Here is a 27,565-nt window from a genome sequence, read left to right as displayed (position 1 = left end):
TATATATGTACATATATACACACATATACATATATGTATATACACACAGACACACAAGTAGATAATTTTATATATGTGTTATACTTTAGAGATTAGACAGTTTGAGATTAGGGGATGGTTACTTAATAAATTTCCAAATATCTTGAATTCCAAAAGTTTGGAAAGGGTAATAGAAAGTATATTACCTTGAAACATATAAAATTGCTGGTTTGGAGTTATTAAGGTTGCCTACCAGATCTATTAGGTCTATTAGGTCTCATAGTCTATACTGCTTGTGTTTGGCAAAGTCTATAAAGTGAATTAAGAACAAGCACTAGGTCTTGAAGGATGGACAAGATCTAAATAGACAGGATTGGAGAAGCTCATGTAGGGAACACATTCATGCTGTGGAGACAAGTTGAACAAGCCAATTCTGGCAAAACTGTTTTTCCCAGTGATAGAGGCAAAAATTTGCCCTTCCTGTTCAGCTAATGTATTCAAATTCTAAAGAAGAAAGTGACTTCATACTTATCAGGAACTGCTTTAATTACTTTTATTCATTCTAATCCAATTGTAATCAGCTCTCTGAGTACTTGATAGGATAGTGTAAAGTCACTGAGCTCTTGTTCTTCATGAATAATCTTTCTATTCCCAGGGAAGTAATTTTATATAGTGAGAACCATTACAGTCCGTCATCTCATTTCCAATCAAATTGTCCATTACAATTTCTAGGGTATAAGGTGTGCTCAAGCATCAAAGGAGGGATATTCACTGACCCTCTTATGTCGCCAGTACAATCACATACAGAGAATTATTTGGTGCATCACATGAATTCCCCAACGTATTAAGTGCAGATGATGAAAAACCTTAGAGACCAGTGCTGACACTTGTAGCTAATGAGGAAATTTGCCAGAAAAGGGAAGAATCCCATGCTGAGAATCAAACGTGTTACAGTGGATATGACGAAAGATTTGGCCTCAGGAACTCCAGTGTCCGAAATGTTTCTGTCATTTGCAGGTTTCAGACCTTGGACAATTTACTTTAATGCATCTATGCTTTAATCTCTTTATCTATAGAACAGATCTGCTCTACATGATGAATGTGTTCATTGTGAGCCACAAATTTGATAACATGCACAAAATGCTTTATAAATGGTAAAGTGAGGTCCAAAAGCTTGTTTTGTTATAAGAAGTCACTATGTATCAGACATTTTCAGATATATTAGATATAGGTATACTGAAGAATCAAAAGAAATTTTAAGAAATTAAAAGAAAGACAATAAATAACTTCATGTAACACAAAAGTTGAACGAAAAAGAAAATATAATCAGAGTTCTCTATGTGGCTCAGCTGTGAAAAATAGTTACATGGTTACAGTAATGGGAATATGAAATAATGATTTGACAAAAAATTGTAAAATTGTTATATTGAAAAAATAGAGGAAGAAAGTTTAAGAGGGTTGGAATAGACATTAAGAAGGTTGTACAAGAGAACTAAATTCTCATTCAGCATTCTTGGAAGTCAGTGTATAGTGTCAAATACTTAATGATGGTATAAATATTATTTAGAAATATGGAAGTAAATAGCAAGAAAAAAGAACTAAATTACTTGAAAGTGGCTGTTCCTGGGTTTTGGAAACTGGGGTTGAAGAGGATGGATAATATATTTAGGATTCTTAATCATATTGCAGAATCATATGGTAAACTTTTTTCTTAAGTCTTTAATTCATTTTAAGTTAATTTTTGTGTATGGTGTAATATAGGGGTCCAGTTTTATTCTTTTGCATGTGGCTATCCATTTTTCCCAGCACCATTTACTTATTTATTTATTTTTATTTTTATTTTTATTTTTTGGCCACACTGCTTGGCATGCAGGATCTTAGTTCCCTGACCAGGGATCGAACCCACACCCCCTGCAGTGGAAGCACAGAGTCTTAACAACTGGACTGCCAGGGAACTCCCATTTTTCTTAATTTTTTGAGGGATCTCCATACTGTTTTCCATAGTGGCTGCACCTTTTTGCATTCACACTGAGTGATCAAGTGTTCCAATTTCTTCATATCCTCGCCGACACCTGACATATTTTAATATACCCATTGGGCATATGTATGTCTTCTTGGAAAAATTTCTATTCAAGTCCTAGCCCTTTTTTTTTTTTTTTGCGGTACACGGGCCTCTCACTGTTGTGGCCTCTCCCGTTGTGGAGCGCAGGCTCAGCAGCCATGGCTCACGGGTCCAGCCGCTCTGCAGCATGTGGGATCCTCCTGGACCAGGGCACGAACCCATGCCCCCTGCATCGGCAGGCGGACTCTCAACCACTGCGCCACCAGGGAAGCCCCCTAGCCCATTTTTTAATTGGGTAGTTACCTTTTTGTTATTGAGTTGTAGGAATTTATTATATATTTTGGATATTAACCCATTATCCAATATATGGTTTATAATTATTTTCTCCATTCTGTAGGTTGGCTTTCACTCTATTGTTTGTTTCCTTTGAAGTGCAGAAGCTTTTTAGATTGATGCAGTCCCACCTTGTCTATTTGTGCTCTGGATACATGTGCTTATGATATTATATCTGTGAAATCCTTGCCAAGATTAATGTCACAAAATTGTTCTTCTGTTTTCTTCTAGGAGTTTTACAACTTCAGGGTATAGGATTGGATGGAAATATTAGAGGACAGACCAAGTGGGACTATGCATGTGGAGTAAGAAATGGAGAAACATATGACAAAAGGCAAGAAGATCAGATGAGAAACTCACAATAGCCAAGGTAAGAGAATGGTGGATGCCTAGAGTAAAGCAGAAGCCATGAATTTAAAAGGACAAGGAGTGAATAGAAAGAGTGGAGAGGATTTGGGGATGTATTGAAGATGATAAATAAAGCCTAGAATGAATTCTAGATTTATAATCTGAGCAGCTAGATGTATATTAGAGTCACAAGCCGGGACATAAGGGAGAGAGGTGCTTTCACAGATTCAGTGTTCTTACACTTTTGAGGATTTCATGTGCATCTTTAAGAGATGCTTGTACCTAGTGAATACTTAAGAAATCATTACCTAGTCATTGGAGACTTCTTTGAGAGAAGGATACAACTGTCTTTGGGCAATCATAACATATATGTCTCCTTTTCCCAGGTAACAGATAATTTTCCCTTTTACCCAACCCGTGTAAATATTCAGGAAAAATCCAATATCATGGGTTTCCTCTTTAGATTCTGGACTAGGGAATGAAGCAACTTGCTCTGAATATATCTACATTTGTGTGTGTGTGTGAGAGAGAGACATGCAATTGCTTTGCAGACATAATCTCACAGATAGTCACATCAGCTCCATGAAATGGGCCATAGAACAATTTATCCCTATTTTCAAAAGGTAAAGAAAGGTTATGTGACTCACTGGATTGGTCAAAACAGATGTTCAGCTCCAAAGTCAGCTTTTGCTTGTAAGGGCGAACATCAAATGGATGCACGACAGGCTGTAACTTGAAGTTTATTGATACATGATACAGCTTGAGTTCTTAGAGTCTTAGTTTACCTGTGAACAATGAGCTTAGAAGAGAAAAGGGGAACAGAAGTGGTATTTCTTCAAGGTAGGCAGTTTATTCCTGTTTCTTTGTAAGATTATCTTCTGACCTGTGCTTTTCTGTAAACAAGAATCTCAAGGTGACGTTCGGTATCAAAGAAATATCCACAATATGTTTGGCAGAAATGTTTCCTCTATAAAAGGGCTTTTACATTATACATTATCCAATGTTCTATCTGTCCTCATATAATTTTATATTTTATCATTTTTTGTCTAGGCCATCTCATCTAGTCTCTGCTGGAGAATATATATGTCAAACCTAGCTCTCTTCCCTGAATTCCAGACCCACATATGGAACTGCTTATACAATTCTTAGATGACTAATAAATCTCTCAAAATTAGTAGACTCACATTGAGCTACTTACATTCTTTCTATTGCAATTCTGCTCCTCCTATAGTCTTCTACAAGTAGCTAATTGAGACTCTGTTCTTCCTGCGGCTCAGGTCGAAATCTTGGAGTCATCCTTAATGCCTTGCCCTTACTCAGGCCCCAGATTGGGTCTTTGACTGAATTCTGCCAGCTACATTTTACAGTCTATTTGTATTTCATCTATTCTCATCATCTCCACTGCCTCATCGGTCCAAACAACTGAAACTCTTGCCTGAAAAATTGTAACAGCCTTCTAACTTGTCATCCTGATTCTATTTTGCCTCCATAATCGATTGCCAACATAGTAGCCAAAGTCATTCTGTTAAAATGTGACAGTATCTTATACCTTCGCATAAACCCTTCAGTGCCTTTGCTTCTCACTTAAAAGTTGAAGTCATTACTCTGTGCAAAAGACCCTATTTGATCTGACCCTACCACTGCCCATGGGAATTTTCTTTCCTACATTTCCTCTAGTCCATTCCTTTCTGTCCACACTTGACTACTTCATATGTGAGGCAAACCCCTGCCTCAGGGCCTTTCCATTTATGGTTCAGTCTGCCTGGAGTGATATCTTATAGACATTTACATGACTTCATCTCTCCCATCCTTCAGGTCCTCAATTTTGTTTGAGGCCTTCCCAAACTACCTGTTTTAAAATTGGAACCATTATTCCTGCACACTTCATCCCCCTTCCCTGCCTTGTTTTTCCCCTTACCTCTTATTACTACTTATAATACTTAATATATATTTTATTTATTTTTCTTATTTATTTTCTTGCACACTAGAATTTAAGCACCATAGGGACAAGGATGTTGTCTGTTTTGTCAATGGTCTGGCACATGGTTATCTGTCAATAACGAATGAATAAAAGGCTATGCATTTTATGCTTAATAGAATGACCTAGAATTTTGTAGAATGTATTCATGGAATTTAAAAAACCTTTTCACGGAAGAATGATTGTTCTCATGCCATGGACCTATGAGAAGATTTGTGTGTATTTCATGTATTAGGCTTGAGCATAGCATATATAATTGCCAATATTCAATATTGATTCTTTTTTTGAATTTTATTTTTTAATACAGCAGGTTCTTATTAGTTATCTATTTTATACATATTAGTGTGTATATATATATATATATATATATATATATATATATATATATATGTCAATCCCAATCTCCCAATTCATCCCACCACCACCCCGCCCCCGCTTTCCCCCCTTGGTGTCCGTATGTTTGTTCTCTACATCTGTGTCTCTATTTCTGCCTTGCAAACTGGTTCATCTATACCATTTTTCTAGAATCCATATTATGCATTAATATACGATATTTGTTTTTCTCTTTCTGACTTACTTCACTCTGTATGACAGTGTCTAGGTCCATCCACGTCTCTACATATGACCCAATTTCTTTCCTTTTTATGGCTGAATAATATTCCATTGTATATATGTACCACATCTTCTTTATCCATTTGTCTGTTGATGGGCATTTAGGTTGCTTCCATGACCTGGCTTTTGTAAATAGTGCTGCAGTGAACATTGGGGTGCATTTGTCTTTTTGAATTACGGCTTTCTCAGGGTATTTGCCCAGTAGTGAGATTGCTGGGTTATATGGTAGTTCTATTTTTAGTTTTAAATATTGATTCTTACCAATTTTAAAAATAAAATTGGTCACTTTTTACTACGTGCTGATTGATTTTCTCCTTTGGCTTCTTGACAGTTTATAAATATAATTCCCAAATTCTGAAGTCTAAAAAGGTAAATGTATTCTAGTTACCTTAATTAAAGAATAAAAGGCTGTCAGTTACTCAGAGCTTAACTGCCTTGTGATCAGCTGCACCTCTGCAGTCGTATACAGGTTAAATGCGGACACTCATATCTTGGTAGAGAAAAACTCTGGACTCCACTCTTGTTGCAGTATCATGAAATGATGATCATGAGATCACCATTATTTCCCTTAACTTAAAAAAAGTGAATATCATCTATTGAGGATTTTGAAATATTGGGTTAAGTTCTTGTTTTTCCCTATCATTGTAATTAATTTTTAATTAGGTTCCTCCTGAGGGTGGACAACTATTTTACCATGAACAAAACTCTGGAGCTTGTCTCCTTCCACAGAAAAAAATTTAAAAATAAAAGAAAGAATGAGTTATATAACTTTTCTTCTTGCGTAAACAATAATTAGTAGTGAGTTTGACACTTTGAAATAAATTTTCTAATAAGTTAATGAGTACACACAAGTTGTTTCTATTATTTATTTTCCCCCTACTTTAAAAATTGGCTGGGTTGATCTTATTTAATCTATTTCTATGCCTTGAGCATATCTGAGAGTCCTTCCGTTCAAAGCAGCCAATGAGGTATGGGCAAGAAGGAAAAGATAGCCTTAGAATCTAGGTAGGTAGGTTCAGGTCAAATGCTCTGATAAGAATGGGATGCTGAAACAGTAACTCATGATGTGGTCAAAATTGTTCTAGTCCTTTTTCATAATGACACTCCTGCAGGGTAAGGATTTCCTATTCCCATTTTACAGATAAATAACCTAAGCTGCTTGTCCAAGAAAATATCTATATTTTTATTTTATAGGTACATACACACATGCATAGATACATATGCATACAATACCCATGTATGCATATATATAAAATATTCCTTTATGGGAAATATGATTTAGGTTAGCTTTAAGGTCTTTAGGATAGTAAGCAATAGGGCTGAAATATCAACACAGTTTCATGTGGTAATAAACACTGTGCTTCATCTTTTAAATCATGCTTAATACTTTAGGTATATTAAAGGATGTGAATGACCCAGTAATTTTTATTTAGGATTTGTCCTTCCTCTATCCAAAGGATTTAAGTAAGTAGATTTTAAACCGTGACCACATCACCTAAAACATACATTATTTTTCTTCCTAACAGAAATAAAATAACTCTAAAAAGCTCTTCTTATCTCTATGTTAAGCCATAATATTTTCAAGACAACGCAGTAAGTCCTGGAAAACTTTTGACTTCATAGAGAAATTTGTCTCCTTAATATTTTATCCCTGAGGTGATATATTTCCACCCTTGTAGTTCTTTCAACTGTCATCTCTGTAGTTTACAAAACACTGGACTTTTTTTCCCCCCATTAATTTTATGGTGGAATTGTCTATCTTTACTTTGTTCTTCCTCCTCAAAGGAAGCAGCAAACTCAATCTGAAAAAAGTCACGTTGTTTTAAGTTTTAGTTACCTGGATCCAAAGTTTTCAAGCTTTTTGAACAATGCACTCTATTAACATGTTCTGATGCATAGACTGGTAAGGGAGGGGGAGGAAGGGAAAGAAAAAAAAAAGGGAAAGGAGGGGAGGGAAGAAAGAAAAAAAGAAAGGAAACTGCTTATGCTTTCTATAAATTAAAGGAACTACATTAATGTGTTCCTTTCGATGTGGGCTTCCATGAGCACAGTTTTCAAATAAAATATTATAGCTATACACATTAAGGTCCCCTTAATGTCTAATATAAGATTAAATCATAACGTGCCAAGTATATACTTTTGTATTAAAGTTATTTCATGTATTGGCTATGTATCAGCTATTACCAAAAAATAGAGTCTCCACTAAAACATGTATGTATAACTTTTAAATTTTATTTTATTTTTAAACTTAAAGTTGGCAACTGAGATGTGTGGCAATGGGTGCTCATCAAAGCAGTGCTGAGGAATGAAAATCTTCAACTTCCTATGGATTTCTAGCAATTACAAAAACTAACTTACATGTTAATACCATTAAATTTCAAGCCAATGCAAGTAGACCGACTCTTAAAATGCTGATGATACAGTAATTCTAAAAAAGGACTTCAGATAAACCACGGTTTGTAGAGGGTAAATTTTGCATTGTAAATCTTATCACTTGCATGGAAGAATTTAATATTAGAATTGAAAATCTGAAATTAAGTTTGAATTTTCACATTACCAATTTGAAGAATATCTGTTCTTGAAAAATAAATTTTCTTCGTATCAGTTTTATCAAGACATAAAACCATATACCAGTTACGGTTATGGTAAGTATTAAAATTTGCCAGCATTCAAAATCAAGCAGATTGCACATCCAATCAGAAGCATATTATGATACATGGTAATATGTAAGTGACCGTGCAGCAGATATGAACTAAACATTTATTTGGAATTTACTTCCTTTATATTTAAAAAAATTGAGATAATTGAGCTCAAAGATATGTCAACAGTACCAAAATAATCATCAGCTTTCTTCCGAGGGCAACGTAACTGACTCGAAATTGAAAATGATGATAAATAATCAAAGTACATTATAAAATTAAAGGTCTATAAACAGGCACCAATGTTTTTATTACAGTTATTACGATCATAACTTCTGTTTCATGATTCTTCCAGCAAATGTGATAATGCAGGACCCAGGTTCTTAAATAATCTCCCCTTAACGTATTTCTGGAATGATTTAGGTGTCATATGATGACTGCACTTTTATATCTCTTCTCACTTCAGCTTCTTTCTGTAGAGTAGTCGCTAAGCTCATACAGAGGACATCTCAAGGGCCCACAACCAAAGGAAGCCCTAATAATGAAGTGTCTGAACCACCTCTCTCTTTTTTTGTCATGTGTTCCTTCTCAGAGATATTAAAGCAGTGGTGTTTTTTTCCCCAGTGTATTGAATAAAGTTTTAAAGAAAATGGATATTTTCATTTCTTACTTGCTGTTTTCCTTACCAAGCCTTCTCTTGTCCTCTAAATAAGTCATACATGATACCATAGAGGATTGTACAGGAAGCCACTCTCAGTGAGGAATCCGCTCAGTGTTCTAAATCAGCAGTCCCCAGCCTTTTTGGCACCAGGGACTGGTTTCGTGGAAGACATTTTTTCCACGGATGGGGTGGCGGGTCGGGGGGGGATAGTTTCGGGATGATTCAAGCGCATTACATTTATTGTGCACTTTATTTCTATTATTCTTACATTGTAATATATAATGAAATAATTCTACCACTCACCATAATGCTGACAGGAGGCGGAGCTCAGGCGGTAATGCGAGCGATGTTTGGAGAGCTGCTGTAAATACAGATGAAGCTTCACTCGCTCACCTGCCGCTCACCTCCTGCTGTGTGGCGCAGAGGTTGGGGACCCCTGTTCTAAATGATCCCTCTGAACAAGCAACTAAGGCTCTTTAGTAGTCAGTGCTTGCCTGGGAAGATTCCTGTTTCCTTTAGGTTGAGTTCCTTTTCAGAAGCTTCCTCACACATAAAGATTTCTGATGGACATAGTCTACCAGTTTTCCTAAGATAGCTGACCTCCAGCATTGGAAACATCTTAGGCTTAATCTTTCCTAACCACATATAGTGCTAATAACAAAATCAGGAAAACAATCTAGGGATATAGTATAGAATATATTTTATCATATTGACCAGTTGCAAGTTGAGGATATGTAGTTTTCCTTTCATTGCAGTCTCTCCTTCGCATTGTGAAATTTTTATAAACCATGTTAAACCATGCTAAAAGTAATAAACTTATGCCTGGAGCTCACCAGCAGGATATAACTCCAACCAAAATAGGCCAAAGCATTACCTGAATGATTGTGAGATGGCAAGAAGACTTTATGGGCAAGCACCAGAGCTAAAGTCAGAAGGTCAGAATATGAAATCTGACTAAATCTGGGCTCTGACTCTACATCATTCTATGCCTCTTAGAGTATGCCAACCTTTCAAGCCTCTGTTTACTCACTGACAAATAGAAAGAGTGTCGAATGCTTAATCAATCCGCAGATTCCATCTGGATGGAAAACAGAGTGACCAGTTTTCTTTTGACTTGTGGTAGAATTTTCATAACACTAACATAAGACAAATGTATTGGTCTTAGTATACCAATATGTTAACTAATATTAAAATACCAGTTATTAAATAATGCTTAGTATAGATTGTTTTTAAAATAACAAAATATATACGATAATATTTTTAATCTGTATTATAAGATATATACTGCTGTGAATAAACAGCTTTGGAATTATATTTCTATGCCTCAAACTCTGGTCTCAGAAAACAGAGCCACTATAGTAAAGGCTACTAGGAGAATAGATAGGATTAAGAAGGTATCAACAATGTTATATATAACTAGAAACTCCTATCACATGTTCTGAATTCTTACTGTCCTAAACTATTGGCAGATATACTAATCTCCAGGGTCGACATTGCTGCACTTTTAGATATCACCAATAAAGACCTAATTTTCCTTATTTGTAATACTCAGTAAATGGATTATAGTGGTGATTCCCAAAGTGTGTTAAGAGGAACACTAGTCCTATAAGATGTATCAGCCAAAATGGTTTAAAAATTTAAATAAACTGTTCTCATCTTGACATTCACATTCATATCCTAAAATAATCTAAGAAGTCATGAAGTCAAGAAGCCAATTTATGTTTGATTAACCGAGTTTTTCTCCACAATTTTAGACCATGTAATTCTCTTCTAGAAGTCACATGGATTAACACAGTGTAGTTGACGCTGCAGGTGTCCCAAGCATATCCTATCACCTTTGCAATCTCAGTATAAGCTTCTCCAGGGACGAGCACTTGCATCACTTTTTCTGAGGATGTTTTCTCCTCCCCCTACAAGCTCCCCCAAGAGAGGGCTTTACCTGCCTACCTTGCAAGAAGGAAGTACTGGGAATTAATACCCTCAACCCTCAAACAGTGTCTGACAAGAGCTGGTGCACAAATACTCCAGGGCCCTCACATTTATTGTCGTGTGTAAAACTTCCAAAGTTTCCCATGGGACGTTAACCTCCATTCACCCCAGTAGTAGCTGGCTTGAAGTAATCTTTATTGGCTGCCTTTTCTCCTAGTCTCACTTTTCCACTGCTGGTATTTCTTTCACATGTTACACTAGCTATTTGCCCTTGAATCCTTGCCTTAGGGTATATCTCCGGGGATCTCAAACTGAGACACACATTTTGAAAACTAGGTGCTTCCTGCTCTACTTTTCAATGACCCAAATATCTGAACGATTACTTCTTAAATCTGACAGCCTCTGAACACAACCTCCAGGTTTCTGTGTCCCAGGCTCTTTCCATTGTGTCACTCTCTTCTTCCTATATTTTAAAAAGTTAAATTTTGCTGACATTCCATCCTAGATGTTAGGTTCCTGGGTCCTTTTAAAGTCTTTTAAAGCAAAAATTGCACTGGATAATTTAACAGGTGGGGAAGATGTTATTCAAGACTATTGCAGTAGGGGAGAAAGAATGAATGCAAGTCTGCTGAAACAGAAGTTGGGATTGTTCTTAAGTGCTGGAGTGAGCTAGTGGAAAGTACTGGATGATGTTAGGGGAAGATTAGTCAACAGGATGTGAAGAGTGCACTGAGTTATTCCTGAGTTTGCAATTTTTTTTTTTTTTTTTGCTATGATTAGGCATGTATATTTGCTAATTGGTGCCCATCCAAGTTAGATTCCTACCTTCCACAGAGATTGGGAGATAGGAGCACTATTTCTTTCAATGTTTACATTACAAAAAAATGTTTCTGAAGCCCTTGTCAAGACATTTCCTTGATTGTAAAACTGATAAGAGGCTGGGAGAAGATTTATATACATTTCAAAAGTGTAGAGAAAGGATATACAATTGCAAGTTTTCTAAAGTAAATGCTCTAAGAAGAAAAAGGTCAGGGTCTATCATCAGGATAGAAGCTGTCTAAAGTTCAGTCAAACTGAGGGGAATACTGTGGTCATTTTGGTCAATTCCTATTAATAAACATCCAAGTCCCCTCTTTCCTGGTCCCTCTTATGCAGTGGTGGATGGTAAGTATAAGAATTGTCCAGATTTGTTCCTCATTAGTTGTGTGATCCTGGAATCCTTAATGTCTAAGCCTCATTATAAATAAGCTGGCAGTAATTACACCTTCTTCAGTGTCTTTGTAAATATCAAAATAGGTAAGGCATCTAAATTCTTGACCTAATGTATTAGTCTGCTAAGGCTGCCATAACAAAATACCAGACTAGATGGCTTAAACAATAGAAATTTATTTTCTCATAGTTCTTGGGGCTGGAAGTCCAAGATCCAAGTGCTGGCAGGGCTGGGTTCTGATGAGACCTCTCTTCCTATCCTGCAGATGGCTGTCTTCTCACTGTGTCCTCATGTGGACTTTCTCTGTACATAGGCATCTCTGGTGTCTCTTCCTCTTCTTTTAAGGACATGGGTCCTATTGAATTAAGGTCCCAAGCCTTATGATATCTTTTACCTTAACTACTTCCTAAAGGCTCTATCTCCAAGTACACGCACACTGACGGTTAGAGCTTCACCTTGTGAAATTTGAGGGCACAAAATTCAATCTATAACATGTAGTTTCTGGATCATAATGAGAAACCAATAGCTAGTAATTATAATTATTGATAAGCACACACAACTGGAAGCTCTGAATAAAAGATGCCTTTTGGAGTTTGTCCAGAAAGTTGGAAAAGCACAGAGCACGAGCTCTTTGGAGGTAGGCAGTTCTATTCCTAAAGTAGAGATATAACTAATTCACTTATCAGCCATGATTAAGAAAACTTATTTCTAAAAATTCTCTGGCCAGTGGCTCTTTGATTTGATTAGTTTTACATTGCTTTAGCCGGCTGATATTTTCTTATGCTACATAATTTTTCAGGAGAAATAGGTTTATAAAGAAAAGTCCTTCTAGCAAATTTGTATTTTAGAGTTAGGCTAAAAAAAGACCTAACTTCACAAACTAGCCTGAAACAAAGAAGAACCTCAGTAGATCCACTCATCCCTTTTACTGTAGATCATATTGGTTGTGGGAGCAAATACATACAGAATAGATAATTGGATTTAGGTTATATATTGGAGAGTAAAATTCTAACCACAAAATAGATTTAACCAAAACATGCTTTGATAGAACAGATTTTTAAAGAAAGGGTGGTGGTAGGTATTTCAGGAAAAGCAAAGTTGAAAATAATAAATTTTCTGATGTAAAATGTTTAGAGAAATCAGTGTATTTTTTGTTAATCTCATATTTTGGGAAATTCTAAGTACCATTAGAGTAATTTACAAAATTTTCAAAACCTTTTAAAAGTAAAGTAGCACAGTATTTTCAGGCACTGCTCAGTCTTGCATCTGGATCAAGGAATTCCAGATGTCTGAGAATACGATCATAAAAGCCAACTACAGGCTAACATTCTCAGAGTCATTGATGAGTTGAATAGAAAGTGCTAAGGTTGCCCCTTCTCCATTCATGCCGATATGGTGAATCCAGTAACCCCTGCCTGAACATGTTGTCCTGGGTTTGAGCCATTCAGCAGTTTTTGATGGTCATATAATGTCACAGATGTGATTGGCTTTGTAATCTTTGTCAAATTGATAGTGTGAACCAAACATTGCAAAATAATACAATGTGACAGAGTCAAGGATTCTTCTACGTTGTATAAGGCAGGAAGATGCCCCAAATCTCCTTTACCATAATATCCCAACAAACCCTTGGCAGGAAATCTGCAGCGCGGGGAGAATCTTTCAGGGTTATTACCTTCAGGCCTTCAAGTGTGTTTATGGAGAGGGGGTGGGGAGGAGACTTGGCTCGTTCACTGCTTTCCGGATTCCGACTCTGATAAACCTCTTCTTCCTTATGATAAAAGGAAAATTAAAAAGAGTCTGGGGGAATAAGAAATGGGAAGTAAGAACAAAAGGGAAAAAAAGAGGTTTTAGTGTTCTGGAGAAAAATCAAGGGCGCCAATAATCTGGACACCTGACCCACCTTACTTCTTATGCCCTCGGGCATTGTTTAACCCATTAGCTAAATTAATTAAGCAAGCACTTAAATTAAAAGTTTCCTTGGCTGCTAATCAATCAAAAAGATTTTCAGAGTGCCTAAATTAATCTCTAAGGAAACATCAAATTTGATTAATGCTTCTTGTGACATTCACACACATGCACAGACACACGTGCACACTAATCACTAAAGTATCATTTTATTATCTGAAGGTTAAATCTCATTCTCAGTCATTGTGTGAAGCATTTTCACAATCCTTTTATTTAAAATTTATGACATCTTTGTAAGATAGGTATTGTTATTTGCTCCATGTTATGGAAAAAAAAAAGAACTGAGATTTAGTAAGTCTGTTACTTGACCATAATCCCCAAACTAATGAATGATAGATCTAATACTTCAAGCCACTTCTGTCTGATTCTAGAACCACTACAGTGAGACAAGAGAGTTTAGTTATTAAGAGATACATTCTTGAGTCAGATGGCATATCTTGAACTCTGAATGCACTAATTACTTGATTACTATCTATGGAAACTTTTGCATGTTACTTCCCTACTTTGTTTCTCAGTTTCCCTTTCTGTGATATGGAGTTAATATATTTTGTACTTCTTGTGAATGTGGTGATGATTAACTGAGTTAATGTATATAAATTACTTGGAACAGTGCCTGAAATGTAGCACAGGTCCATTAAATTAGTCACGATGGTGATGATGGTGATGATGATAAGGACTCATTGCCTCTGGTGACAAAACAGCTTCCTCTGCTATGGGTGAAATTTCTACCCCTTGGTAGAAACACATTTCCCTTAGAGATACTAATATATATATATGATGGGAAGACTTGCCTCAGCCAAAACATGTCTATTTATTCTACATGTACTTCCTATGCTGCTATTACTGGGTTGACCACTCTTGACCATTCCTATGGGGAAATGCATTATGACATCACCTCCAGAAGTTAGAAATGCAGCTTATTTGTCTTATCTCTAAGCTCTAGGAAACTTCCTCATGGCATGTCTCCTAATAGAATTGGGGAAGGAGAAATGCAACAGGGACAAAATAGATATACCCAGGCTCCCACAGCTCATTAACATGGCTTTCAGAGAAAAGATATAGTCTTTCCATCTGAAGCCTCTAGACTGATTCTCCTTTGTTCACTCTACTTTTATACTCACCCTCAATATGAATGGGAACTTAGGGCTCCCCTGACACCAGCCTCTGGTTGAAAAGATTCTACGTCCTTCAAAGTAATTAAAGACACTTTGGCATCGAAGATAAAATCTAGCTAAAAGCCACAATTTTTCAGAAAAAATTTTGAAACACCTTGGTGTTTCAGTGATGATTGGTGCAGTGCCAAGAAAAATATTTTAAAAAATATTTATGGATTATCATATTTGGGAAATTGCCTCTGTTTTTAGATACGCTTCTTACATTATATTTTACATAATATCCGGTCAGAGACAGGGATTTGTCTTCACAAATAATGATGGCATTAAAAATCTTAAAATTAGTAAATGAAGGAGAAAGTACAATTCAATAGCATGTTGTCAAATTTTACCAAGATCTCCATTAAAGATGTTCTAGCAGATGTCTAAGAAAAGTTAGTCAGTGGAGCTCTTAAACTATATTAGTTTCTTTTGTGGATTTTATGGTATGAGTCTTGAAAGGTTTTTTTTTAATATATTGGCAACATGAAATTAAGAAGCTAGGTGTAATTGAGACACTATATGATCAGAATTGGAATGAGCTACGAATAGACAGGAGCATCTTCACTGTATGGAGTAGGCTTAATGGGAGGAAGATGGGCTTAGGGTTAGTAGCATAAGTACAATGTGCGTTAAGACTATTTCATTTCAAAAACTTTTCCTGAATTTGGCTCACTGAAGTTCAGCCAGGTTTTACCACAATCAAATATAACCCATCAGGACTAGGCATTACTCTGAATGCAAGTCAAGCTCTCCAGTTAGAGTTAACATAGGTTTCCCTTTACTTTCTCACTTTTTACCTCTTGCTCTTGCTTTAACACTTCTCCCAACCCTTCACACACACACACACACACACACACACACACACACACACACACACACACAGGCGCGTGCGTGCTCCCAGAGTTGTGTATTCCAAAACTAATGTATAATTGTAGCTGATGTGACATTTTATAAGTAACCTAAATAACCTTGATCAATTAAAAGAATGAATTGCAAAGGGTTAGAGGAAGGGTATAATATATCATAAAGAAGAGATGAAATGTCTCTGAGTAGTAGAGAACACTAAAGTACTACATTTGTTTCAGGTTATTTCAGAAGACAAATGCCAGGTTTTTTAAAAGAACCAATTTTGAAGTTGCTTGGATAGGAGGACTGATGATGCATTCATATTCTTATGAGATATTTGAGTGCTCTGCATTTGTCCATATCTTGCTAACTAAATTCAAGTGCAGTAAGTCTAAATTACATAAGAGACTTACTTGTATAGTCAGAGGAGAGGGGTACAAACACACTAAGATATTGAAAGAGCAGCAGTGGGGAGCCCTAGAAAGTGCTCAGGCTTTAGTCACAGTTCTGATATCTGGTCAGTACCAACAATTAAGTTTCAGATCTATGCTAAGTCAACATTTTTTCAAACTGTACTTACCTCCCTGATCGGTAAAGCACTGAGTAATAAATTCTAACTTATATAGTAGTCATGATATTGAAATGTGATTAAGTTCATGAAAGTGCTCTGTAAGATGGAAAGATTCTACATTTACCTGTAATACAATTATAATAATGATTACTTATTTTATTCATGTTATTTTTATTTTCTATGTTTATGTAGTACATCTCAGCTGGAGTTAAGGAATAATTGGTAATATGTACAGTTGTAAAAGTAAATATTAAGTCACTGATCTTGTAACATATTTTCCCAGGAGAAGAAAGGAGAGAGAGAGAGAGAGAGAGAGAGAGAGAGAAAAGACAAATAACTGAAAAAAAAAAAAAGAATATTTTTTAAAAATTACTTTGAGGATTGGACACCAGTTTTATATAGCAGAAGATAATTTAAAAAATAGGAAATAACATCACTCTGTTTATAAAAACTTTGTTTTTATTATTAAGATGTGTGTGTGAAGTTTGGAAACAATATTTTATACCATGGTCTGGAAACAATAATTTATAGGCTGTTTTGAATAAATGGGAATATTCTAGAGAGTAATTGGGCTCAGGGTTTGAAGAATTAAATTTTTGTCTGGGTTAATTTGAATAATTTTTAACCTCACACTGCCCAAAATCTTCCATGTCAAAAATAAGAAAATTAGCCATGTCAAATGATCTGAAAAAGTCATTCAAACTTTAAAATTCTGGAATATTATGAAACTGCTTCTAAACTAACACAGGGTTCAAATCAATGATATGTTCTTCATCCTATTTTATTAATAAGATTACACCATATATTTCTATAGCTCAGTGTACTTTGATCTTGATACTTTTGATTTTTGAAAAAAACCTCTCTGAGAGGGGCTTCCCTGGTGGCGCAGTGGTTGAGAGTCTGCCTGCCGATGCAGGGGACACAGGTTCATGCCCCGGTCTAGGAAGATCCCACATGCTGTGGAGTGGCTGGGCCCATGAGCCATGGCCGCCGGGCCTGTGCGTCCGGAGCCTGTGCTCCGCAGTGGGAGAGGCCACAACAGTGAGAGGCCCACATACCGCAAAAAAAACCAAACCAAAACAAAACAAAAAAACCTCTCTGAGAAAGGTAGAACAGAGAATCAAATTCCCATTTTATAGATGAGGAAATTAAGCAAAACTAATCAAACAACATGATGATACTCTTCATTTTTTTAAAAACATGGTCTGTTAAGTTGTCTATCATTCTTTAAAGCACTGTAGTTCTTGCTTCACTGCAGAAATGATGTCTATCAAAATATTTGTGAGTATTATCTCAAATGAGTAGAGCACACTTTGAGATTGGAAATCTGAACTTTATTAAAGTTAATAGTTTCACCTAATTTCATTTCCATGGGCTCAGTCCCAACCATTCTTAACATACACACTGTGGGCAACACCCTGTTCAACAGAAAGAAGAGCATAATTCTGTGCATATTCACTATCTATTATTGGAAATACGTAAAAAGTGTAATTTGTTGGCTCAGAATCTTTATCTCTATACATGAAGGTCAATTGAAATGCACGCATCTATCCCCATCTTTATGCCTTCTGTTGGGTCTAAGTGTAATAATGCTCTCTTCTCAAACTCTCTGTAAGATAATTAAAGGATCTGGAAAGGCTAACAGAGCCAGGCTCTATTGATAGATTCAAACTTTTATTGACAAACCAATAGAAAACTTCACATATGCTAAGTATTCTTTTCAGGTGGCCACTACTTGACATGAGAATCTTAAGACCAAAATTAAGTAAAATATATATATTTTTTATTACATCTTTATTGGAGTATAATTGCTTTACAATGGTGTTAGTTTCTGCTTTATAACAAAGTGAATCAGTTATACATATATATATATAAAGTAAAATAGAATTTACTTTTCTCTCAAACTGAGTGTTAAAAAAATTGGACTTTCCTATTATTTCTAATAATAGGTGATTAATGGTTCCCTGAGAACAAAAAAGATAAATTATGTAAATGTAATGCACCCATAGCCAGGTTTGAAACAGTTAAACTATCAATGGAGCGGGTGAAACATGTTAGAACAGTTGCTGCTATCTATGGGCTGTTTATTGAGGAGTGGGAGAGAGCAAATGGAGACACAGCAGGGAGACTTCTAAGTAATGGGAAATTTCTTCAGGACAGAATACTTAATAAGATTTTTTTTTATTAGCAGATAAAAATTAATACTTAATAAGATTTTTCTTTTTATTAGCAGAGTCAGGAATATCTATAAGCCCTACTCATTACCACCCATCCGGGAGGAGAGGTCATCTACAGACATTTGTAGGGGTCAGGCATAGGCAGAGAGTATAAAGGAAGTGATTAGAAAGCGTTGAGCTCCACAGGGATAGCCATAGTCATTTAACAACAAATAAGAGAAATGATACTTAAAACAAATAAAGATGTAATTGATAATGTCTCTACAAGGCAGAAAGGCTCTATATTGTAAAGGCTATACTTTGAATCTTAGATAGGTTAACTCTCAATAGTTAACAAAGGAGCAATAATATAAAAAAGACAAAAGCAAACAGTACTTCCCGGTCTGGTGTAGGTCTAACATTAACATGGGAATCAGAAACTTTTGCTGAATCATAGCATCCACCATCGTGGATCGTCGGCATCTTGCCATTGTTCCAATCTGCTTTTCAACAGGAAGGAATTGTTGCAACAGGGTGTTGTGAGGACCAAAGTTGAGGCACTCTAGTGTATCTGAGTGAGTAGCCAATGACAGGAATCTAGAAGAATCTACCACTCAGATTAAAGACTGTGAATCTAGATACTGGATCATAAGTCCAGGAAGGATGGAGCCAATGTTTTGGGGTGAAAAATCTGGGTACAAGAAATTATAAATGCAGGTCATAGAACCTGAGTCTAATAGCAACCTTCTTTCTCATCCAAGGAACATATTTTACTGAACATTTTTACTGAATAAATCCAAGAGGTGACACATAGATATGTAGATACATGGATATAGGTAAATAGAAATAAGTTGCTTAAAAAGATTAGAGATTAGATAGTGAATGTTAAAGGTGAAGGACAGGAATGAAGACATAAGAAAATGAGCCTGCTGCATAATGGAAATGGAATGGATCTCGAAATCAGGTAGCCTGAGTTTATATCCAGTCTATGATACTGCCTATGTAACCTTAGGCAAGTTGTTTAACCTCTGTAGTCTTTTTTGTGCTTTTCTGTAAAAGTAGAAGTAAAACAGGGACCATGATATTTACCAGGTGTGACTGTTGTGAAGATTAGAAATAACATGCCCCAAATATGTATCAGTGCTTCACATGAAGTATATACAAAGTAAATGGCAGTGGCAGTTGTCTTTTTTATACTACTGTTAGCCTCATACAAAGTTGAATGTCCTTGACAAGAGAGGAGAATAGAATGATAGATTCTGATGGCTAAATACACTTTTCTATGCACAGGAGAAGATATAGGATAAGGAAAAAGAGAAAGAATATATCAGAATAGGCAGGTTCCGCTTCGAAGTACTCAAGGAATCAGTGGTTTAAAAAGGAAGGTCTTATCCATTCATGCTTAAAAAAGAGACTAACATGGAAAGTGACATTTGCAACATTAAAGAACCGGCTCACTTCAACTTTGCTGTTTTACGATTTGGAATTTGGATCACAGAGAAAAAAAGTGAACGGTAGTTATGTGCTTCCAATTAGTAAATGACTCCTTAAATGTTACAACTTTAATTTGGGAAGACTAAAATGATGATTCATAGATCTTTTATTCCTTTCTAATAATGAAGAATAACTGGTAAGTTTTTTAGTTAAAAGAAAATCAGATATGCATATAAAAAGTTAAGGATATAAATTATTTAAAGCAAATTACACCATTTCTTCAAAAAGATACTTTTTGTATAAAAACCTGAGTTTCAGCCAAATGAAACTAGGGGTTACATTAAACCTTTTTGATGGGCAGTGTGGAATCATGAACTTCTGGATGGCACGTCCCTGATTCATCAATCTTCTGTTTGTATCTCATTCAGCACCAAGCACAGCAACTGGGCGATTATCGAACATATAGGTATTGAAAAAGAAATTAAAAAGACAAAGCATAAGAATTATGTAATATACTAGGCACTGCCCATATGAGAACTTTAAAAACTGAAGTCAAATACAAAGGAAAAAATAGAAGTTTTTCAGGTTAAAAAAGAGATGAACAATATACATATCTGTTTGTTCTAAGAGCACTTATAAAAGACAATAAAGTATATGATAGGTAGAGAGAATATAGTGGAGATTTTGACATTATGCTCTCAATTTAGTAGAACATAGACTGTATGTAACTTGCAGACTATATGTAACTTGCCTCATATCCTGACACATGTAGTATATATATATATATATATATATATATATATATATATATATATATATATAATCTGCCAGTCTCCCGTTAATAGTGTGTGTGTACACGCATGCATATATGTTTGTGTGTAGTCACTTCAGAGTTCAACTCAGAAATCTCCTATGCTCTATTTAAATGCGTGTGAAAGTATGTTGCAACAGGAAATGTAACGTATTCTCTGCCTTAGAATAGATTTATCTAATCTTGAATAATAATTGCCTAATTGACAGTACTATTTGAGCACTTTAATATGGATAAGTGATGAGGAAATCAAATATGCTCGTATATATATGTAAAACATAAGTGGTAGAGAGTTGCAACAGTCTGTGAGGGATCAGATAAAGACTTCACTTAAATAGAAGTAACCTATAATTAATTTTAATTATTTTGAGCCTATGATTAATTCTAGAAAAAGCAGGAGAGGAGAACAAGAAGATTTTATTTTCTTAATTAGGTAAGGAATCAAGGAGTGAGATCGGTTATGATCAGAAACACCTAGGTTATCATCTCTGAAAAATAAAATAACAACAGCTGCTTGCCAGGTAGACGAGACAGTAAAAGAGCAGAAGGTACACAAGGAATCTGGCAACAGCTGATAGACAAATTGCTTGAGCCAGATACATCATGAGTCATAGGCTCTCTATTTCACTCCTTATAGATATATCAAAACACGGATTGCCTTGGCTTACAACTGAACTAAATCTAGTTTGAATAGTGGAGATAGAGGAAAGGGTTATTATCAATGCAGACCTAGTGAAAACTGTAAAAAAATCACATCTACAGAATTTACTAAACTTTTAAATTATTCAATTGTATGTACTCTTTATTTGGATTAATATCATTGAATAAATGCATTTTTGAAAAGTGTGTTTAATTTTCCTTTCTCATTAGGCATGCTTAAGGGGAAACAGTTCTATAAACCATAATGCATACCACCCCAGTCCACCCCCTGATAATTAACCTGAATTCATTCATCCTAATCACTGGAAATGTAGAAGAAAAAGAACCTTTTATCTGTAAATTATGATAAAGGTAGTGGTAATACCTACAGTCAACTGACTGCATTAGTCATTCATTTAATCTAACTTTAATTTACTGAAGCAAATTTAATCTCTGTCTTGGTTCATTTTAAGTTTTATTCTGTGTCAATAATAATCTGAATTTATAGAATGACATTAGTATATTAAGATATGTGCCCTCTTCAAAATAGTCAATAGGATCTATGTTTTATCTTTGATCTTAAAAAAATTGAAATTCAAACTAAAGTTGTCAATTTAGGGACTTGAATAAATGCAGAAACAGCAGAGGTACAATGAAATTGAAAACAGGATAAATTAGTTCAGACATTGAGATTAGTGGTTTACTTGGCCAAATCATAAAAACCATTTCACAAAATTATACATAGAGATGCTTTTCTTCTGGCTATATAGGAAAGTAAAATATATTAATCTCAATTTAAAATTTAAGCAGAGTTAAAATTTAGAGTTTTCCAAATACGGTATTTTGATCTTTTATTAAACTTAGATTTATAAGTCAAAGATCATAACAAGGGCATCCCTGGTGGCGCAGTGGTTGGGAGTCCGCCTGCCGATGCAGGGGACACGGGTTCGTGCCCCGGTCCAGGAGGATCCCACATGCCGCGGAGCGGCTGGGCCCGTAAGCCATGGCCGCTGAGTCTGCGCGTCCGGAACCTGTGCTCCGCAGCGGGAGAGGCCACAACAGTGAGAGGCCCGCATACCGCAAAAAAAAAAAAAAAAAAAAAAAAGATCATAATAAGACACATTTTCATTTTATAGCATCATCTTTCACTTTCCACTTAAGTTGCTATCATTTACTAGGTTAGAGTACATAAATATAATGCAGTAATGAAGAAATAAAGCTGTATAGTATGGAGGTTAGGAGTTTGTTTTAGGAGACAAGCAGTTGTATGTTTGAATTCTGGTTTTCTCATTTAATATTTTATTGACTTTGAAAAGTTATTTGTATAATCCTTGAGCCTTAGTTTTGCCATAGTTAAAACTAAGTTAACAAAAATAAGATTATTGTGAAGAGGAGATGAGCTATATCTGCAATGGTTACCATTGGTTATGGCACATGGTAAGTAGTAGTCTCTAAATTGTTATTCCTAATTCTCCCTCTTCTTTTGTTCTGTCTTCTTCTCCTCCTCTCTTATCTTCTTTGTATTACTATTACCACCAATTGTTTTAGCATTCATTTAGTCAAATAAAAACTCAATCATTCCCATGCTTGTTTCGTACAGGTTGGTAGATCAAATAGCTAAATGTGTTGAATAAGCTGTATTGATCCCAGAATAGAGCATCTAGTGACCTTGTTTATTTTAGAGTAGAATGTAGAAAATGTTTTCAGAAAGGTGACTAAATTGACAAAGCCAATATAATTTTTTGTTTGACTTATTGCTCAATTTCATAACAAAGTTATGTATAATAATGAAGATTCTAATCATTATGGATTTTTTTGTGGTTTCTAATTCAAGCTGTTACTGTTATCAAATATTCATATTCTTTTCTTTCATTTTTAAAATTTGACTTCATACATGGATATTATATATTGATGTTCATAAATAAGTATAATTAAATGAAAACTTAGGGCACTTTGGGAAAATATAATCAATTTAAGTATACGGCCCATGGTGATAGAGGTCATTCTGAACAGATAATTCATTTGTTCCATTCATTGTTAATTTGGGATATATGCCTGAAGACACAGTATTTCCTAATGGAAATCATTCAACTTTGAATTTAATTCTGGATCTGATACTAAATTATACTTTAAGCTTTCAGGTGGCATTTACCTTCTAAGACTTATATACTTCCTCTATAAAATCTTAGAGACAGGATTATTAATTCTAAGATAGTTTCAAGGATTTTAACCTGGAAAATGAGATTGTTGGAGAAGTAATAACCATGAAATGAAGAATTATAATCTTTGGTTTCTTTTGATTATAAGGGGTCAGATTCTGAAGTTTAGCCAATGCATTAGCAAGTATTTATGTCTATTTCTATATCTACACCAATATCTAATCTTTATGTCTGTATCTACCCCCCCCCCCACACACACACACAATCTGTGTATCTATGTGGGCAGTTCGACTTTTGTTACACAAATGCAATTTCTGTTATCCAGAGTAAAAAATGATGAGATAGACTAAACCAGTAATGAAAGGCCAAATTATATGGAGTATTGTCTGACTTTTTAATTACCTTAATTTCAACTTTGAATAATATGGAAAAATATTGTAGAATTTTCAGCCAAAAAGTGACAAAATCTAACTTATAGTGTGACCTGATCACTCTTGTTATTATCATCAAGACATGGCAAGGTGAATGCAGAGAAACTAGTCAGGAGGCTACTGATTCTCCCAGTCATAAGTCCACAACCGTACCTCCAGAGGATATTGTCTGACTTCCTGCATTCAACTACACCTGAAGATTTTCATACTTGAAGTCCATACATGGTCTTTTCAATGAGAGTCAAGAAATTCCATTTTTTCTCTAAAGTGGGTTGACTTGCGTTAATTTGCTGCAACAGAAAGATCCCTGTCAAGTTCAGGCAGGCTGAAAACAGTAATTAAAGAGGCAAGAAGATCCAGTGTTTTTCTTTAATAAAGGAATAAAACCTGCGTGATGGGCTCCTTTAGGGGAGGATTTATTTTCCATTCAGACCCTGTAGCACATGGTGCAGTACTTCCCAAATATTTTATCCACTGATGTTCTATTACGTTTTTCTTCATAGTACGTTTATTCAGATGCTCTGCCATCTGATGCCCACCTCTAGTTTGGGTGGGGCAGACTCTTCCTCTAATAGATGCTTTGCAGTATCCCTTCATACCAATAATTTCTTATTCTTTTTCACTGTAGTTACTCATAGGAGTATTAATTGCTCAAAAACTTCTAAAAGCAGTCAGAGGCTTGAGCTTGTTGCTAAGAAGCCAATTCTGTTCTCCCGTTTTGATTAGGAACACTTCCAAAGGCATCGCTCATTTTCAAGTGTCCATAAATTCCAGGCTGCTCACATGCTGTATTGCACGTTTTTGACTAAGCCTATTTATTACCTGGTGTGTTTGTTCACTTGACCCCAAACAGATCCTTGGATTGAATGGTGCCAAAGAAAAGCTAGAGTTGGATAATAATTAAAGTGGTAAGAACAGATTTATTCAGGAATATTGCAATAGGGAAAAAGAGACTTCAGTACAGAACTGGGCTCAAATACAATATGGGCAAGTCAGAATTTATAGCCAAGAATCAGGGTGGGGCTTAGAGTATGGAAAATTACTAGGAGGAAATGTCTAAGTCATGGGGGTACTCTGTCTAAACCAAACTAATAGAATTCTTGCTAAAGATAGGCCAAGGTTATCAGATATCACCTGGCAGGGGGCGGGGGTGTGTGCTGGGGGTGTGAGGTGTAGTGGAGGATGACGAACCTCTTCAAATATCCAGGATTGTTAGATATCAAGGTCCAGGGGCCTCTGTTTAACAGACTTAGCAGGCTTCCTGCTAAAACTGGATTTTATGAGGAGGTGCACAGATGGACCTAGGAGAAGGTTCAAGCCCTGTCTAAAGTTTGGTCAAGCAAAGAATCTTTGTCAAGGGAATTCATTGTTCTTGGGACTGCAGAGAAGAGGGGAAGTCAGAAATCTCAGGAATGCAAATCAGCTCTTTGAAACTGCATACTGTCTACATCCTGCCACCCCACCCACGGTGTACAAAGTGCCTAGTATCATACCTTAACTTCACAGGCACATGCTTCATTTTATATATCCAAGCAGCACCTATATAATTTGGAGACTGATATTCCTGCTTATTTTGTAGAGATAGATAAACAGTAAGGGACTCCTTTTAGACAATGTTAGTAATTACACTAATATTCATATAGAAATTTCTAGTTTTCAACGCATGTTTCCATACATTGTCTCTTTTTTTTTCTTCATGTAAACTTCACATATACACAGATACAGGAGTTCAATGAGGTTAGTTGGCTGTTTAAAGCCTTAAGGCAAGTGAGCAGTGGAGCAAGTCCCAGAAACAGTCACATGACATCAGTTCTTTGCACCTCATTCTGCCCTTCCCCAGTTCTTCCACAGGATGTTATTTGGTTTTGAATTACAATAAATGCCTCATTACTTATTTAAGAATAATACTTAAGAGGATTTTGCTTTCCAAATGCTGAGGGCGAGAGATTCTTTTTATAATGAATCCTTCTGTGCATAATTCCCTTGTTTTCATTCAAATGTAAATCAATTTCAGGGAAACCACACTTCCAGATGAGGGACAGATTCACTTAGCTCACTTCTTTTTTCACGCACACAACTTATTATATAATGTTAGCAAGGTAATTCATCTCCAAAAGGCACAGACATTTATCATGTTTGAATCTAAACATAAAGACTGATTTCAAGGGGATTTTCAGCCACTCAGCCATATTTATCTTTACTGACAACACTGAAATATTCTTTCCCCTTTGGAAATAACAGTTTATGTATCGTTCCCTCTAAAATCTTTGCTTTATGATTCTTAATACTTTTCATAAGATTTTTGTTTTTGTTGTTCAAAAAGCAAGTTGACTCAGTGCTGGTAAAGATGGCATAAAATAGACAACCAACAAGGACCTACCGTTAAAAAAAATAAGAAATAAAACATTTTCTCCATTAAAAAAATAGACAATCTCAGACTTTAAGTAGAAACATAGTTTACAAGAAATTTTCATTTCCATTTGTGAGCCTCTCCTTTACATACAGTGTTGTATAAATACAAATTTGAGCTGCAGAGGAGAATACAAATTATTAGTCTCAGTAATACTGAAGGGTAACAGAATATGCCACCTAAAATATGCCACTTTGCCTCATTAATTATTTTGAGCTGTAGGCTTTTGAAAAACAGCAAATTCAGAGAGAGGCTTTCTCCGGACTCCCCTTATCTGCCTAAAAACAGATTCTACAAAAGGAGCTCAGTTGATACAGATTCTCTTCCCTGGAGTTTCATCAACCAGGGATGATAGACTCAAAACAAGAGAAGGGACCAGAGGTAGACACCACACCCAGACAAACTTTGTCATAAGCTGTCATGTCTTTCATCTATTCTTTTAAAGGTCTATTCATTTTTTAAAAACATTTACTATCCCCTAAGAAGCCTACATTTCCCTTCCTCTTTGCCTGTTAAGATGATATTTAAGCCAGAATTCTAAGCCACCTTAGAGAGTTCCTCATTCTTCCGTGGGTGTCTCCCATGTATGTAAGAATTCAGAAGGGTAGAAGAAAAAATATTTTTTCTCCCCTACTATCCAACTCAGGGTTTTGAAAGTGCATACTTTGTGGATCCTCCCCACCCCTAGTCACTTCATTTAACTTAAAGCCCTCTCTAAACAGCTTTTAATATGCGTAAATACTATAACATTAAAAATTCAGAACATAAAATTGGATTTAAGTTATGATCATAACTTTCCAAATACATGTATGGACAGAAAACTGTAATAACTATCATTATGCTAACAATAATTATCATTTTATTTCAGTATTATGAATATTAGCGTTATTTTCATTTAAATTATTTTTCTTTTTTATGATTCTTTTGCATCAGTCATTCTTAATTAATGATTCTGAGGTATTAAATCTAGATGAGCTGGAGTTTAATACAGTGGAGCCATTGATAAAAAGGGTTCATTTCTTTATATTTTTCTTTTGGCAGGCAAATAGGTTTGCTCCATTCACTTAGTTATATATGTACTGTGTATTAGTATAATTAAAATATACTTAATTTACATGTCAGTGTTAAGGCCTCAACAAAGTAGAATGCGTTAATGGCTAGGTGATGCTTCTGCCTTTCAAAGTGTTTGAAGTCTAGTGAGAAAGAGAGGCAAGCAGACAATTAAAATGCAGGATATT

General features: G+C 35.5%; 1 long non-coding RNA gene across 2 annotated transcripts in view; it reads left to right on the top strand.

Moving 5' to 3' along the window:
• The window catches only part of LOC307190799, a 380,676-nt gene that overhangs the window by 207,679 nt on the left and 145,432 nt on the right, over nt 1-27,565 (top strand). For both annotated transcript variants that reach the window (XR_013829543.1, XR_013829544.1), the window contains exon 3: nt 2,606-2,744. This is a non-coding gene — a long non-coding RNA (uncharacterized lncRNA). The remainder of the gene's footprint in view (nt 1-2,605; nt 2,745-27,565) is intronic.

This window comes from Stenella coeruleoalba, assembly GCF_951394435.1.
Source record: "Stenella coeruleoalba genome assembly, chromosome: 8".
In the NCBI taxonomy this organism is placed as follows: domain Eukaryota; kingdom Metazoa; phylum Chordata; class Mammalia; order Artiodactyla; family Delphinidae; genus Stenella; species Stenella coeruleoalba.
The sequence above is the reverse complement of the archived record's forward strand: the minus strand, read 5'-3'. Positions and strand labels throughout refer to the sequence as shown.